This window comes from Panthera leo, chromosome B2, assembly GCF_018350215.1.
Source record: "Panthera leo isolate Ple1 chromosome B2, P.leo_Ple1_pat1.1, whole genome shotgun sequence".
NCBI lineage: Eukaryota > Metazoa > Chordata > Mammalia > Carnivora > Felidae > Panthera > Panthera leo.
This window is the reverse complement of record NC_056683.1, coordinates 45,563,308-45,579,076: the sequence shown is the minus strand read 5'-3', so window position 1 is coordinate 45,579,076 and position 15,769 is coordinate 45,563,308.

Here is a 15,769-nt window from a genome sequence, read left to right as displayed (position 1 = left end):
CAAAAGTTGCCCTCCTACTGATTAAGTCCCAAAATGAAAAATAGCCCAACAGAGGTGTCTAAAAAGGATGCTGTTAGGAAGATATTCTTGCAGGAAAACCTGCGTGCAATTGAAAATGTTCCCATTTTCACTATGTAGATAAGTCTCTTGTAGACTGCCAAACTTGTGACATTCTTAAAAACTGGTAAGGAGGGAAATTTTGACCATGTTTACCGAGAAAACATTTCAGATATTTAGGTTAACATCAAGAGGGGCTGCTTTTGTTAATGTCTCTCCCCACCTCTGACATTCCCTGTGTTTATGCAATTAGAAGTAAAATCTTTTTTTTTTTTAATTTTTTTTTAATGTTTATTTATTTTTGAGACAGAGAGAGACAGAGCATGAACGGGGGAGGGTCACAGAGAGAGGGAGACACAGAATCTGAAACAGGCTCCAGGCTCTGAGCTGTCAGCACAGAGCCCAACGCGGGGCTTGAACCCACGGACCGTGAGATCATGACCTGAGCCGAAGTCGGCCACTTAACCGACCGAGCCACCCAGGTGCCCCTAGAAGTAAAATCTTAAGAATCAGGTTTTCACCTGGGCCTGGGAATTTTAACATTGATCATTTTGAAAGTTCCAAGCAGCTCTCATTCTAGGGTTAGAAGTCTTAGGAATCTTTTATAATACTCCCTGCCAGGTGTTCCTCTTCAACTGGATTCCCTGAGAACATTTCCCCTCTGCTTTTCTTCTCCTTAATGCCAGGCCTCCTCTTCCTCCATTCTTCAATTTCACTAGTCTTTGCTATAATTTTTCCAAGGGCAGGGATGTGAAGTTCCCTTGAGCGTGATGCTGTTCATCAGGCAATTGTTGTCGGTGTGTTGATCAAGAAGGATGCATTTATTAGGCAATAGTTACACCATTTCTGTCCAAATAGGGGAAAAAATCTTTCTCTTCACACTAGAATGTGTATATTATCAACAAGCTGATGAGTTACCCAAATACAAGCTAGTTCTAGTTCCTAGATTGATTCACATACTCGTGTAAAATTTATAATAATAGCTTTAAACAAAACAAAGACAATAAAGACTTTACAAAAGGATCGATGATTTTTAAAAATTGGTTTCCTTTTGCTAAAACACAGTAGCTTAACAATCTTTGGTGCTGTTCTCTTGAAGTTTGAATTTATGACTTCCTAAACCATGGTTTAAATACAAAATACACAGGAAATTAAAGGTGGAATTCTGGTAATTTTGCCTCGTTTGTGTTATTAAGGTAATCTTCTTTACTTCATCCACTTTCCATAGACATGATTACTTTATTATGAGCCAGGAAATAGAGGATTATCACCTTAAAAGTACTGTCGAAAGTATGATCATGTGTATTAGTATGAAAATGTTTTCTATTTGCCGAAAGTATGGAATAAAACTCTTGAGTGGAGCTCAACTATCACGGGTATGTAGTAGAAAGTGAATGGGTATCGGGACCATTATAGAGTTGTGAGTAAATTATTTAACTTCTATGAGTCAGTTTCCTTAGCCATAAAATGGGAATAATCAAATTTACTTTTAACTATGGTTGTGCAGGCAAGTTACAATACATGTAGGAAATGTAACACATTGTAGAGGGCCTTGAACCAATTCTCTTTGGTGCCCCACCCCACTCAAGCATTGTTTAACACATACTCCAATGCCTATCAACGTAAGAGGCAGAAAAAGTCATTGTAATAACTAACTGAAAGACAAACCATATGCTTTGAAATGATTTTAAGGATCCTCCCCCTGCCTCAGTTCCAAATCTTATTCAGTTTGAATAAGCTGATACAAGGTTTAAGGTCATCTGACATCTTAAACACAACCCAGAATTGCTGTATCTTGTTAGTGTTGGAGCCAATTGTCCTCCCAAATGCCCTGGAATTTTACAAGCATAGTCACTGAGCTTCTAATTGAAAGTCATCTGGAAAAATTAAATTTGATACTTAAAGAGAAGTCATTAAATGCAAATATTAATGACCCTCATGAAACCACTGATTTCACTTCAGATGCACATTGAAGCCCAGCAAACTGGAAACCAAAAAGGAGGCCATCATAATTGATAAGATGTCACTTACATTAGTAAGCCCTTCAGCTGCAATTTAAAAAGCCAGAAATGGAAATTTATTTCATCCGGCAACTCAGAGTTGTTTTTTAAAAACGCTCTTCTATTCAAATCCAGTTTGGGAAGCATCTTGAAGATACATTCATGGTAATGGGGAAACTACCCCGATTTATAGTGATTTATATGTAGAGTCAATACACAAACACCTAGAAAGCTAAGTTTAGCTTTGACTGTAATTTGGGAAGAGATAATAATCTATCTTTGTGTTTAATTACCTTAAAATTGTGAACATTTGTGTAATTTAATTTTTTAATCTCCAGAATGAAGAAATGAAAATATTATTTTTAAGGCAAATGGACAGGAGTCTTACTAAAGGCATAATATAATTGTAAGTCATTTTGTTACCGAGGTTTTTCATTTCATTCCCCTTGGCATCTTATCCAGCTAATTTTCTAATACAAGTAGCGACTCCTTTAGCATTTTATCTAGGCCACTGATATTCTTTTTTCCCTCCCAGTTTTGGCACTCATGTCTCCCAACTCTGACATTATCACTGCAAAGTGCACTTCTAGTCACTGCGAAACTCCTTTATTTGCTGTTGTGGATCATTCCTAAACAAGAATGAAAATAGTTGTTATTTCCAGACCCCTGTTGTTATGCTCTCTGATTCCAGGGATTCTTCCTTCTGTCATACCATCATTAGCCAGGTACCTCTTTTGTCAGAGATTTTTTTTTTTTCCTGCTATTACTGTTGTCTTTAAGAATGAATCCATTCACAGCTGTTCTGCTTTTACAAAGGTTCCTTGACTGAAAAGAAATATTGAGCTTGGTTATGAACCATTCAGTATTTTAGTAAAAATAATGAGGGATGTATTTTTATTTTTTTTAATTTTTTTAACGTTTATTTATTTTTGAGACAGAGACAGAGCATGAACGGGGGAGGGGCAGAGAGAGAGGGAGACACAGAATCGGAAGCAGGCTCCAGGCTCTGAGCCATCAGCCCAGAGCCCAATGCGGGGGCTCAAACTCACGGACTGGGAGATCCTGACCTGAGCTGAAGTCGGACGCTTAACCGACTGAGCCACCCAGGCGCCCCGAGGGATGTATTTTTAAAGGGGATAGTGGAGCAAAGGTATTTTTCCCCCTTTAGTTTCTCAAATAGGTAGGTAAGTAATTCATCCAGAATGGCACTGAGTCTGGGAATGAATTTCTCATAGTTGATAAGAGAGAACAAAATCGGATACATAGGTACAATTCCATTTTAAAGATGATTTTAACGGTACAATTTGTCTCTATATTAGGAAGTAATAGGAACCTACCATATTACTCTACAGTATAAGGCAGAAAATAATTTTTAAAAAGGAGGTCTACACAATAGATATCCTTGTTCTGCCAGTTTAGAGACCAGTAGTAATGAGCACACCCAGCACCCAGATCTTGGTTTCTAACACCATTGTCCAATAAAAGGGCCCAGGGTTTCGTAGACAAATGACTGATTCTAGGTCAGAACCTGAAGCATGATGGGTCACCGGGGGTGGCTCAGTCAGTTAAGCGTCTGACTCTTGATTTTGGCGAAAGTCACGATCTCATGGTTTGTAGGGTTGAGCTCCCGCACCCCCCTTCGAGCTTTGTGCTGACCACAGGGAGCTTGTGTGGGATTCTCTGGCTCCCCCTCTCTGCCCCTCCCCCACTGCCACACACTCGCGTGCTTTCTTTCTCTCTCAAAAATAAGTAAACATTTTTAAAAAAGAACCTCGAGCATGTTGTAGTTCCAGAAAGCAAGGGAACACTAAATAAAAATATAAACTATAAATTAAAAGCCAGAAATCAATGTCTTGAAAGTGATTTAAGAATGATTATACGTATCACCATAACACCTCTTCTCAATATATATCTTCATAAGTGTACCTACTGCTATGACTACAGTAACAGGAACATGATTCATATTCAGTCTGTTGTGCACTTCATTGGATTGGTTATGAATCTCTCGTTTGCACAAGTTAGAAAGCTCGTTTCAAACTGCCTTCAGCAAAATTTGGAATTTCTAGGTCCATATAAATTAAGGACCTGTGCTGAGTGCAAAATTAATTAGAAGGAATCTAATAATTCTGCCTTGAACAAAATTTCTCACAGATATGTAATCGCCCTAAAATGTTTCAAATACATATTTATAAAATCAAACTGCTAGTTCTTGAATGGCAACCTGAGAATCCCCACAGACGTGTTCCTCAGTAAACCAAACATAACTGGCAAAAATTATTTTTTTTTAACATTTATTTATTTTTGAGACAGAGAGAGACAGACCATGAATGGGGGAGGGTCAGAGAGAGAAGGAGACACAGAATCTGAAACAGGCTCCAGGCTCTGAGCTGTCAGCACAGAGCCCGACCCGGGGCTCGGGGCTCGAACTCACGGACCACGAGATCATGACCTGAGCCGAAGTCGGATGCTCACCGACTGAACCACCCAGGCACCGCTGAAAATTATTTTTAAAACAGCATGAACAACGGTGTAATGCCTCTGGAAATTCTCCTAAGACCAGACAGCATAGGAGAAAACTTTGCTTTGATGAAAATCTACTAAGTCTCAGTAAGAAGAGAAGTCTGTAGTACATGAAACATGACTTGCTCCTTCTCCCTCCTTCTCCAGCTCACCAGGATGGAAGTTAAAAAGAAATAACAATCATTGAAAGTTCAACACAAGCCAGGTGTTTGCTGTTCTGATTTATATATGTGTGTCTATCAGAATAGCGAGTGCCAGGAACATAAATATAAATGAATATGTATGAATATGTGAGTATATACAAACATATGTATGTGTATGCATACATACATATATGTGTATACATATATGCATAGATATATAAATCTCCATAGTAATCGTCTTCATGATAAGGTTGACTTTTACTGTGTCCATTTTACAGATGAGGGAACTGAACCACAGCAGGGTTAGATGACTTTCTCAGCTTTCACAGACTGTAATTAATGGGGTGCCAGGGTGGAGGTGAAAACTCAAATACTTTGGATCCTGAGCCCCTTCTGAACAAGCACCATACACTGTCTCTGGTATGAGGAAGGAGAACTGACAAGGGACCCCAGTTTCCTGAGCCCCCTGGACCCTTTCTCCCGCATCAGAGCACAGTAGAGGATTATCATATCTCAGTATGTTTCAAGAAAGCTCAGTGATGGTATAAAAATCTGTCAAAATTGGTTTACCGATATGATACATGCTTGCTTATTCTGTCCTCGCCAATTTAAATTTTAATCTCAAAGTGTTTTTTTATGCACAAAAGATTATGGTTTTAAGTTGATCTACTTCTGAGAAATCTTTAACTTCCTAATAGCCATTAGTGCCTTAAATTCATAAGAGATTTCATAACATCTGATGGTAATTCCACAAATATAAGATTATAACTCAGTGTGGGCAATAAGATTCAGAGAGAAATGAAAATTGAAATGATAGAAATTTATATTTATGCAAATATTGCTAGTAATGAGCACTAAGACAAAAAAGAACATCGTAAATAGAGAAATGCACTAAAAAATAAATGTATGCTTTAAGTCTTTCATGAGGCTTCAACAGCTGCTTTAACAAAATAAAAACTTACAAAAGCGTTAGAAGAATTTACCCCTATACATTTGGCTTGCTCTCGGAAAGAAATTAATATTCAACGAACATACTCATCCCACAGATACTTCACAATAGTAGTAAATCTGTCTACATAATACTGAAGACAGATGTATATGGAAAAGGAAAAGAAGACTGTATCAAATTATATTATTAGCGTTTTTCTTATATGTCCAAATAAATCCTTACAACGTGAGGGCAATTTTCATAGAGCTCAAGGAAATGACACTGAGAGCCTGGTATGTATACTCCATAAATAGGAAATAATATAAGGGAAAGAAGTAAGGTAGCGAAAGCCAAAACAGCACAAGAAAGACCTGAGGTGGTGGTAAGAAATGATATAAGGGTGGTAGGATTTCTTTCAGTTCTTCAGTCTCTTTCATTCCAGAAGAGAAACCCACACGCAGACACTTTTTCCACAGTATACCTTTTTGTATATTAAATGCCCACGGCACTCATTGTGCCTCCCTATGGCCCTCGTTTTAGTCTTCCTAGCCTTAGAACAACCTGTTTCCTTGCCATTTGCTCTATTAATAATAAGAGAGGACATTTAGTGAAAAGCTACTGCTGGACACTTGCGGAACATTTCTGTGTTATTTCTGATCCTTAAAACAATCTTGCAAGCATCCTCGTTTATAAAGATGAGTTGAGAAAACAAAGGAACAGAATACCTGAGATATTTGCCCAGGGTCTCATTGTAAGTTTCAAAGGTGGAATTTAATCTTAAATATATGTAAGGGCACCTGGGTGGCTCAGTCACTTGAGTGCCCAACTCTTGATTTCGGTTCAGGTCATTATCCCAGGGTGGTGAGATCAAGCCCGGCATCAGGCTCCGGGCTGAGCATAGAGTCTGCTTACGGTTCTGTCTCTCTTTCCCTCTGCCCTTCTCCCACACTCATGCTCTATTCTCACTCTAAAATAAGATTAAAAAAAATTTTTTTTAATTAAATATATGTCATTCAATGTCCATATTCTTTTTATCTTGCCTCTTGATGCCCTCCTGAGGAGAGGGACTTTGTCTCTCTCTGCAGAGTTCTGCCCACAGTGTCCAGAATAACCTCAATGAAATGTTGTTTAAGTAAAATGAATTAGGTGAGATATTAAGGTATCCTGTAGGTACAACTGGAGTAGCAATCAAAAACTTTGGGTTCGAATTATGTCTCACTCACAGCTTAACTGTAAGTCTTCTTGAGTAAACACCTTCATCTTGCCATGCTTCTATGCTTTGTTTTCTCAACTATGCACTGGCCACTCCATGACTGGAGTGAAAGGTCATATTTGCCAGTAGATATGGAATATGACCTTCCCTGGTAAAGCATCTCTCACCTCAGCCAGATTCAATTCTATGCTTGATCCACAACTCAGTCACCGACCAATCCTTTTAACCCTCTTGGGGGTACAACATCCTACTTCTGTTTCATACCTGTTCATAGACTGGTAGCCACAGAGACTTTCCTTTAAAAATGTTAAGAGGAGATCAAAGTTCTTTAATCCAAAGTTTGGAACCCAAACGAGACCATTTATTTATTTCTTAGTAATGGGAGCTTCCAATAATTCCCTTGAAAGCTAGCAAAAAGGCAGAGTATATAAGTGTATTTAAAACATTCTCCTTTGCTCCTTTTTTCATTGGGTGTATATTAGCACATCCTCAGCTGTATTTTTTTAGGCTTGGCAATAATATTACATTGGCTGGTGTTTTTATGGGATTCCACAGACACATTTGCTGTTGTTGTAAATACCCTACAAGCAAAAAGTGGCTTTGAATTGTCACTTTCTCTGACACTTTGTGTTGCTTTTGGGTTTCTGATATTGGTTCTTCCATGCCATGGATTATAGTCTGGGCTGGATACTCCTCCCTTTGACAGCACGGCATGGAAGGCTAGAATTGAAAGATCACAGGAACTCACAGAAAAACCCAGACTGGGACACTGCTTTTCAAAGTGCTCCAAAAATTGAAGCAATGCTTCATTGAGTGGCTCCTGCAGACGATGCCCATGTGGAATGCCTTGGAGGCATTTCTCATTCCTGCTCTGATTTGGACTCCACTTATTATTACATAATGACTTGAAAATTGTTTGAGGTGGTATGGCTAGTCAGGATTAGACAGTTTATCAAAACATCCTTTTTTTTTTTATAAGGTTTTCTGCTTTTTCCACATCCTAAGACTTCACATGTTTGGGTGTGATATAAAAGTAGGAAATAAAGGAATTGAAAAATGAAATTGTTAACCTTTGAGATTTGACCACATCAGAGAAAGATTTTTCCTCTACTAAATACAAATTGCAAATGTTAATGCTAGGCATATGCATGCAACTCTGGCCCAGCCATGTTGAAATTAAATGGCCTTAGGTTTTAGGATTTCAAATAATCTCCAAAGATTTGGAAGACAAGGAGGGATTACACAGCTCCCAACAGATTCCCCTTGAAGAGTGGAACTTTCTTTTCCATCTACCCACTTTCCTTCTATTATGATCCAAGGTAAGTTTAGCCATCAAGAATTTCAGTAGGACCCTGTCACCAGAGTCAGGAAGTCGGGTTTATTTGGCAGATGATTATATGGAGAGCACATTTTTCTTAGCCATCGTTCTCATCTCCATTGTGGAGCATTCTAGTTTTAATTTTTAATATTCAAAACTACAGGTTTCAAGCTGCTGCAATCATGCAATGTTTGTGTTGCCATTGTGTATGTGACTACAGTTCCATTCCAGAAGAATTGTTACTTTCACACTGGGGAGTGATTTTTGCCAAGCAAAACAAACTTAAATTAAAAACCCACTGCAGGGGTGGGGGGGGGGGGCGCCTGGGTGGCTCAGTCGGTTAAGCGTCCAACTTTGGCTCAGCTCATGATCTCTCCGTTTGTGAGTTCGAGCCCCGCGTCGGGCTCTGTGCTGACAGCTCAGAGCCTGGAGCCTGCTTCAGATTCTGTGTCTCCTCCTCTCTCTGCCTCTCCCATGCTCATGTTCTGTCTCTGTCTCTTAATAATAAATAAACATTTTTTTTTTAAAAAATTAATAAATAAATAAATAATAAAAACCCATTAGGGGCACCTGGGTGGCCCAGTCGGTTAAGCATCTGACTTCAGCTCAGGTCATGAGCTAAAGGTTCGTGAGTTCGAGTCCCACGTCGGGCTCTGTGTTGACAGCTCAGAGTCTGAAGCCTGCTTTGGATTCTGTGTCTCCTTCTCTCTCTGCCCCTCCCCTGCTCATGCTCTGTCTCTCTCTCTCAAAAATAAATAAACATTAACAAAAATTAAGATCCCATTAACAACAAGCTATTTAGGCTTTCTTGATGCCCCACCCCTCAAACAGCATGAAGGTTCTACCGGAAAGTATAAATGAGAAAAGCAGGCCCAAGTGAAGGTGTCTATTATTACCTGGACAATTTATGCACCACCTTCCTGGATGACAAGTAAATAAATTTCAACAACTGAGCCATCCAAATCAAACTCAGATGTGGATAAATTGAGATATATAGGTCATAGCACTCTATAGGAAGTCTAAAGTGAAGGATCCTGTGGCCACTTCTCTCAGAGGCCAGGAATGTTGATTTGAGGGCTCCTGGCTTAGGCCAGCTCCAGACAGTGTGGATGGGGAAGGCCCATAACTACCCCGCACAGGGAAGTTAAGAGAGTAATAGGAAGTCAAGAAGGCTTTAGTCAGGATCAACTTGCCACATCTTTAAAGTTACTTTAATGCAAATCAGTCTTTCTGTCTTCATAAATAAGAGAATATAATTTTCAATCAACACTGCCATTGGCTGCTTCAATACTAATTCTAGCTGGCTTCAATCTTCTCCTAGATACTAGATTAGGACTCAGGACTAGGGAAATATTAGAATTGCTGGTTTCCAGCAATTCTGGAATTGTGTAAACGCAACCTTTATAAAATTATGGCTTCTCATATCTATAAGGATATTTAGTAAATACCCTATTCCACTCTTATACGTAAAGACCCTGAGGTCCAGCTAGTTATGTGAATTTCTCAAGGTCACGTGTTTGGTAAGAAAAAAGGAATACAGTGAGTACTTACTACACTTCATGCTTTCCCCCCTCAGTTTGCGATATATACAATATTGCTATTGATGCATATTCTGCCCCACACTGCTTTTTTTGTGAACTACCCTGCCTTCTCTGTGCAATAGCCTACATACTGGGATGGACACAATTAAGTGTGTATTAAATTCAGCAAAGTGGGAGAAAGATTCATGACTTGTTTAGAGTTAAAATAGAAACTTAGTCTAGCAGACAAGTATGCTTTATCTGCTCTACCATTACCAGCATGAGCCATTGGTAGGTATCCTCTCAAATGCAGGACAGAGGGTGACGTCTTCTATGAAACATATGGCAAGAACAGAAAACCAGCTCCAGACTCTGCCATGTCGAGCCCACTGGCAACCCTCCGCTGGAGGCAATGCATGATAGTGGACTTTCAAATATAGCATGCAAATGACATACTATATCCATAGCGTATGCTATCTATTATACCATATGTGACCGGATAGGAATGCCGTTGTATCTCTGCAAGCCAGTGAGGGAAAGAATATTGGTCTCATTTTCTGAGACACTTGTGCCATGATCCTACCCCGAATCCCCACCCATTTCTCACACATGGTCCTCTGCTTCCAACCTGAGAGGTTTTCTTGTGTTATTTCCATTCATCTATTAACTTACTCAAACATATTTCAAGCTTCTTTATGCCCTGTATGTATAAGCAGAGACATACTCTGTGTTTATAAAGTACAAATTTTGGAATAGCTAGAATCTCATCAAATGCTCAATTTCAATGGAAATCCATGGTGGAAGGGGACAAAAAGGAAAATAAGTTACCAGAAAAAGCAAAACTAGCAGGGCTGACAGAGGAGAACCATCAGAATGGGAGCTGCAGGAAAAACTACTTCTTTTTTGGAGGGATCAGTTCACACAGCAAGTGATATTTGAGGATTAGCAAATTACCAGCTCAGTGAACACAGAACCGTAAAATAATAATAATAATAAATAAGTAAATAAATAAATAAAACACCACAACTGTTGTCTTATCTATTTCAAGTCCATTCAAGAACATGCACTCAGACATGGTTTTGCTAATCAAGTGTCATTTTTAACATAATTAATCACTATATTTTGAGGGTGATCTGATCTGAGTGAAACATCCTGGGACATGAGGTGTTTGGACGTTAAAAGGAGGAAAAGCTGACTTTTGTTATGGGATGCCATATTTCAAAAATATGAGCCATGATATATAATTTTAAGGGTGGGTTAGGAAACCAGCATACAAGAAAAGTGAATTTACTCACAAATCAGTGAAAAGTTAAAAAAAAAAAAATGGCTATGTCACTAGGTTAGGGCAAACAGTTCTCCAGTTCTCTCTCTCTCTCTTTTTCATTACAGTTTTTAAAATGATATGAAAAAGTTTACTACCTGCTCAACAATGCAGTCAGATTATCTTAACTGCCCAGCTGCTACTATCTTTTGGTTCAGCTGCCTTGCATAAAATAATATGGGAAAGCCTGCCTCCCGTTACATAATTACATTTGTGGAAAGGGAGGGATTATATTCCATGAAATTGTGCTGAGACTGATAGGAGCCGAGGAATATCACCTGACGGACGTTTTTATTCCTTTGTCCTCTGGCTTCCTACGTGGTCTCTGTCATCAAAGAATCGGTGCTTCTTTGGGGGGCAATATCACATTTTCCTTTTGCTAATCTTCTTTGTCATATTTTTTTCAATATATGCAATACACATTTAACGAGGGGCTTCTAAGTGCAGGCACTGCTCTAGGTGCTGGGAAGATGAAAGGGGAAATGAGAATATTTCTACCAAAAGATGATCCCTTGTTTGTTTATTTTGAATGAAATCCCCTGCTTTGAACGTAACTACTAGAAGATCTAAAGTAATAACGGTTGGAAGAGGTTGTCGCCAGCGACTAAAGATGAAAGGAGAATGGTTGGAGCAAGAGACAGCTGCTTTTCATGACAATCTCTTCTCTATCATTACTTTTACTACCTTTATGTACTATTTTGATATAAATTAAAAGTAACTGACTCCTTGAAAAAAAAAAAAAAGCTTCAGATGTGTTTACGTACTGAAAATAAGGATAAAAAGACACTGACTGGAGAGATAAGGAAAAGCAGGATAAAGGAGGAGTTAAAGACATGACTCAAAATTTGTCAGTTTAACAGAGAAGATCACAAACCATCATTTTTTTTAATGCGATAAACTGGAAAAGGGTTTCATTTTGTAACGGCAGAGCTGATCTGACCTGCAAAGGTAGCTCTGTTAACCTTTCCTATAATTTTTGGAACCATGGTATCACTACATGGAAATTAATTGAACACATACTTATTGAATCCTAACTATGTCCCTGGCAATGCGCCAGATGCTGAAATTGTACTATTGAGTGAGGCAGAGACAATCCTTCTCACGGCATTTACAGTGTATTAGGGAAACTAAGATCCAGAGAGATTATTAACTTCATCCTGCAAAGACTCAAACATCAGGTTCTTACACAGCAAAAAGCAATGATTGGTTTATCTCTTCAATATCTTAGAAGCATCAAAGTTTTTCCAAGTGCAAGTGCCCATTCAGGTCTCTTTAACTTGTACTGTTGGGCCGAGTTCAAATTCGCTTATGTTTTGCAACAGAAATCTACAATTTCCCAATCAACCGCATCAGTGTAATATGGCTTAAAATGCAAAATATACATGCCAGCTTGCCAGACAGCAGGCAGAAAGAACACGTACACCGTAGTCTACAACACAGATGACCCTTATTAGGGTAATATATTTGGCCAAACAATTGCTTCAGATGCTTACAGTAGCAGATACATGTCATCCAAGCTTGTTGAAAGAAATTACATGCAGCTGCTGATAGTCATTATCAACTGCATGCTATACAAGAAAACCAAACTCTGAATAAAGCTATCCAGTCTATCGTCAGATATAGAAGAGAATACAGTTCTAATACAGAAGGTATTCTCTGCCTGAAGTCCATAATCTGAGTTGTCTGAGCACCCCTTAATTTGGAACCTCATGGGGTGCACAAGCCAACTGTTTGTGCAAAGCAACAGGAGTATAAGTCTATGGGCCTTCAGCCTTTTTCTAGTACATACCATAAAAATTCATTGCTAGACATAGAAGGAGGCAGCCTGGGGGCAAAGACCAAAGTATACGCATACACATTGCCCACTACTAAATCTGGGGCCACAGACAAAGCAAAGAACCCAGTAAGTGAAAGAAAACAACTTTGAGTTTACAAAGCATGTCTTCAGAGAAGAAATCATTTCTTAAGATAAGATTTGGAAAGAAGCCTATTGCTAAGTCCCTTGTGACTGAACTTGTAAAGGGTTGTCAAAACAGTTTGGTTCATCAGGCTGTAATATGCAAAACGGTATGACACTCTCCTAGTGCATGTTAAACCAATAGAATTAAGCAATTAATCTTTAAGAGTCCTTCAAATGGTATATTTTTCTAAAAGGGAAGAAGTAATATCGTCAGCTACATTCATGCTAGAAAGCTGGGGTAAATTAAGAGGTAAAAAGATTTGAAAACCAATCCTAGCATCCTTCTAGCTTATTTTCATTTAATCGTTTATTAATCCCATGGGTTGGCTATTCGCCTTCCAATTAACTATCTTCATCAACATGGAGACATTTTCATTCCTCTAAAAATTAAATATTAATGCCTTTGTTCAATGGGCAATAACATATCTCTCTACATTTATGTTAACTTCATTGCATCTCAGTTATAATAAAATATTTTTCCTTAATAACTTCTAATCAGTAAAGCAATCATAATCATGAAACACCTTAAGGGTCAATAAAAACAAAACCTCCAGAGTCTGTGGTTTTCTTTTGTTTGTTTGTTTGTTTGTTTGTTTAATATTTAGTTCAATTCACATGTAGTGACTTCCTTTCATCTCCACAAATGATATTAACAATATCAATCATTTTTTATTCATCCCTAAAGATCTCTCTATACTGGCTTCCATTATGAATAGGACTGATAAAGGAAAAAATCTGACAATTATCATCAAAGAACAAGTTTAAAGTCAACCAGTGAAAATAAAGTCAGGCGACTGAACAGATCAATGCTTCTCAACTTTTTTTTTTCATTATTGCCTCTGCCAAGGAGATATTTTAGATATTTTTTCCTAATTCCTCCAATTAATATTGTATATATTATGTTTCTGTTTATCTATTTTGGCCTTTTTAGAGGGTCACAAAGAATTTCAATAAGCTAAGATTTTTCTGCCTGTCAAGAACCAATTTTTGCCCCATTGGGAGCCATACAGTCCCCACTGAGAATTCATGAAATAGCTGAAAAATTTCTTCTTAAATATTTCACCATAGCCTTGCATAGAAAATGTAGTGTAAGCCAAAATGTCTACCTGGGAAGCAATTTTTTTTTTTGAAATTTTATTTAAAAGTCCTTATACAGTTACCATCCCAAGTCATAAGATATTTATATTTGCTTTGGCTTACAGTGCATTTCTCCAAAACCTTTCATTAAAGTAGACCCACTCTGGTAATATGTCGTGTGTACCCTGGGGCTTTGAGTATCTTTGCCATCTGTTGCAACATATCTTCCTTTATCATTGGTATTCCAGGCCAAAAATAGTATTGAAAGGCAATAATACTCCTCCTGCCTACAGGGAACTAAAAAGCTTCATGCTCATACAGTGGAACTCAACAGTTTAAAAAAAAAAAAAAAAAAAGATGACTCTTACATCATCATCTCCTTTTAGATCTGAGCTCCCGCTTCCTGTCATTTTCCCATTAAATTCCCGGCCTTCTTCTTCAAGGAAAAAAATTAAGCTCGTCTTCACAACATGTTGGGGCCAGAGACTCTGTGATATCTTTGAATCCATGTCTAGCCACCAGATTCCTTTCTCTCAACCAGAATATTTTTCATCACAGGATGTTACCGTAATAGCATAGAATGTATAGTGGCCTCGTAAAATGTTGGGAAAGAATTTAGATCTGGTTTCAACCTTTACTCATAAAATCAGGATATTGAGTTTGGATTTGCCATATTACAACACTAATTTCTTTCTTTCTTTCTTTCTTTCTTTCTTTCTTTCTTTCTTTTCTTTCTTTTTCTTTCTCTCTCTTTCTTTCTTTCTTTCTTTCTTTCTTTCTTTCTTTCTTTCTTTCTTTCTTTCTTTCTTTCTTTCTTCTTAGGTGGGAAGGGGCAGAAGGAAATGAAGAGAGATAACCTTAAGCAGGCTCCATGGCCAGCCCAGCAAGGAGCCTGATGAGGGGTTCAATCTCAAGACCCTAGGATCGTGAACTGAGCTGAAAAGAAGAGTCAGCCACTTAGCCTACTGAGCCACCAAGGTGCCCTTGATCTCTTAAATATAGTAAGTTAATAAGAAGTGAAATGATGTGTCTTGTACTGTACTAGACAATTTGTATTTTTTTTAATGTTTACTTTTTTACTTTGAGGAAGAGAAAGGGAGAGAGTACAAGCAGGAGAGGGACAGAGAGAGAGGGAATGAAAGAATCCCAAGCAGGCTCCACGCTGTTAGCCCAGCATTGGGTATGGAAAGTGATACTTCACTCTGGGTCAGCACTGCTCCCATGCACTGCCTTTTGCTTGAGACCTTATGTCCAGGTGATGCTCATGGCTAATTATTTGCTCCCAGAAAATGGAACCTGTGTTGAAACTTTCACTTAATTTTTATAGAGGTTTATCTTTAAGAATTAGTGTTAAGGAGCTCCCAGTTACATTGCTCGAATCTGAATCTATAAATATGTTGGCAACTACTTAGGCGGGAGTCAAACTTCCAATCGTTGTTAAAGAATTATTTCAGTTTAAGATTAGCCATGGGCTTTTAGAACTGGTATAGTCCACGTCCCAACTGCTAAAATATACATCAGCTGCTGGGCAAAACACAGAATAAAATGGGTCATGGTGACTTTATTGGTCCTTGAGCTGACAAGAGCCCTTGTACAGTGAATTCTCCACATAGAGGTAAAGTGAGGGCATGGAGACATTCACTCATCACCTCATTTTTAATTCTAGACATCACAATCTGCAACTCTCAAAATGAACATTTGTCTTATTCCCA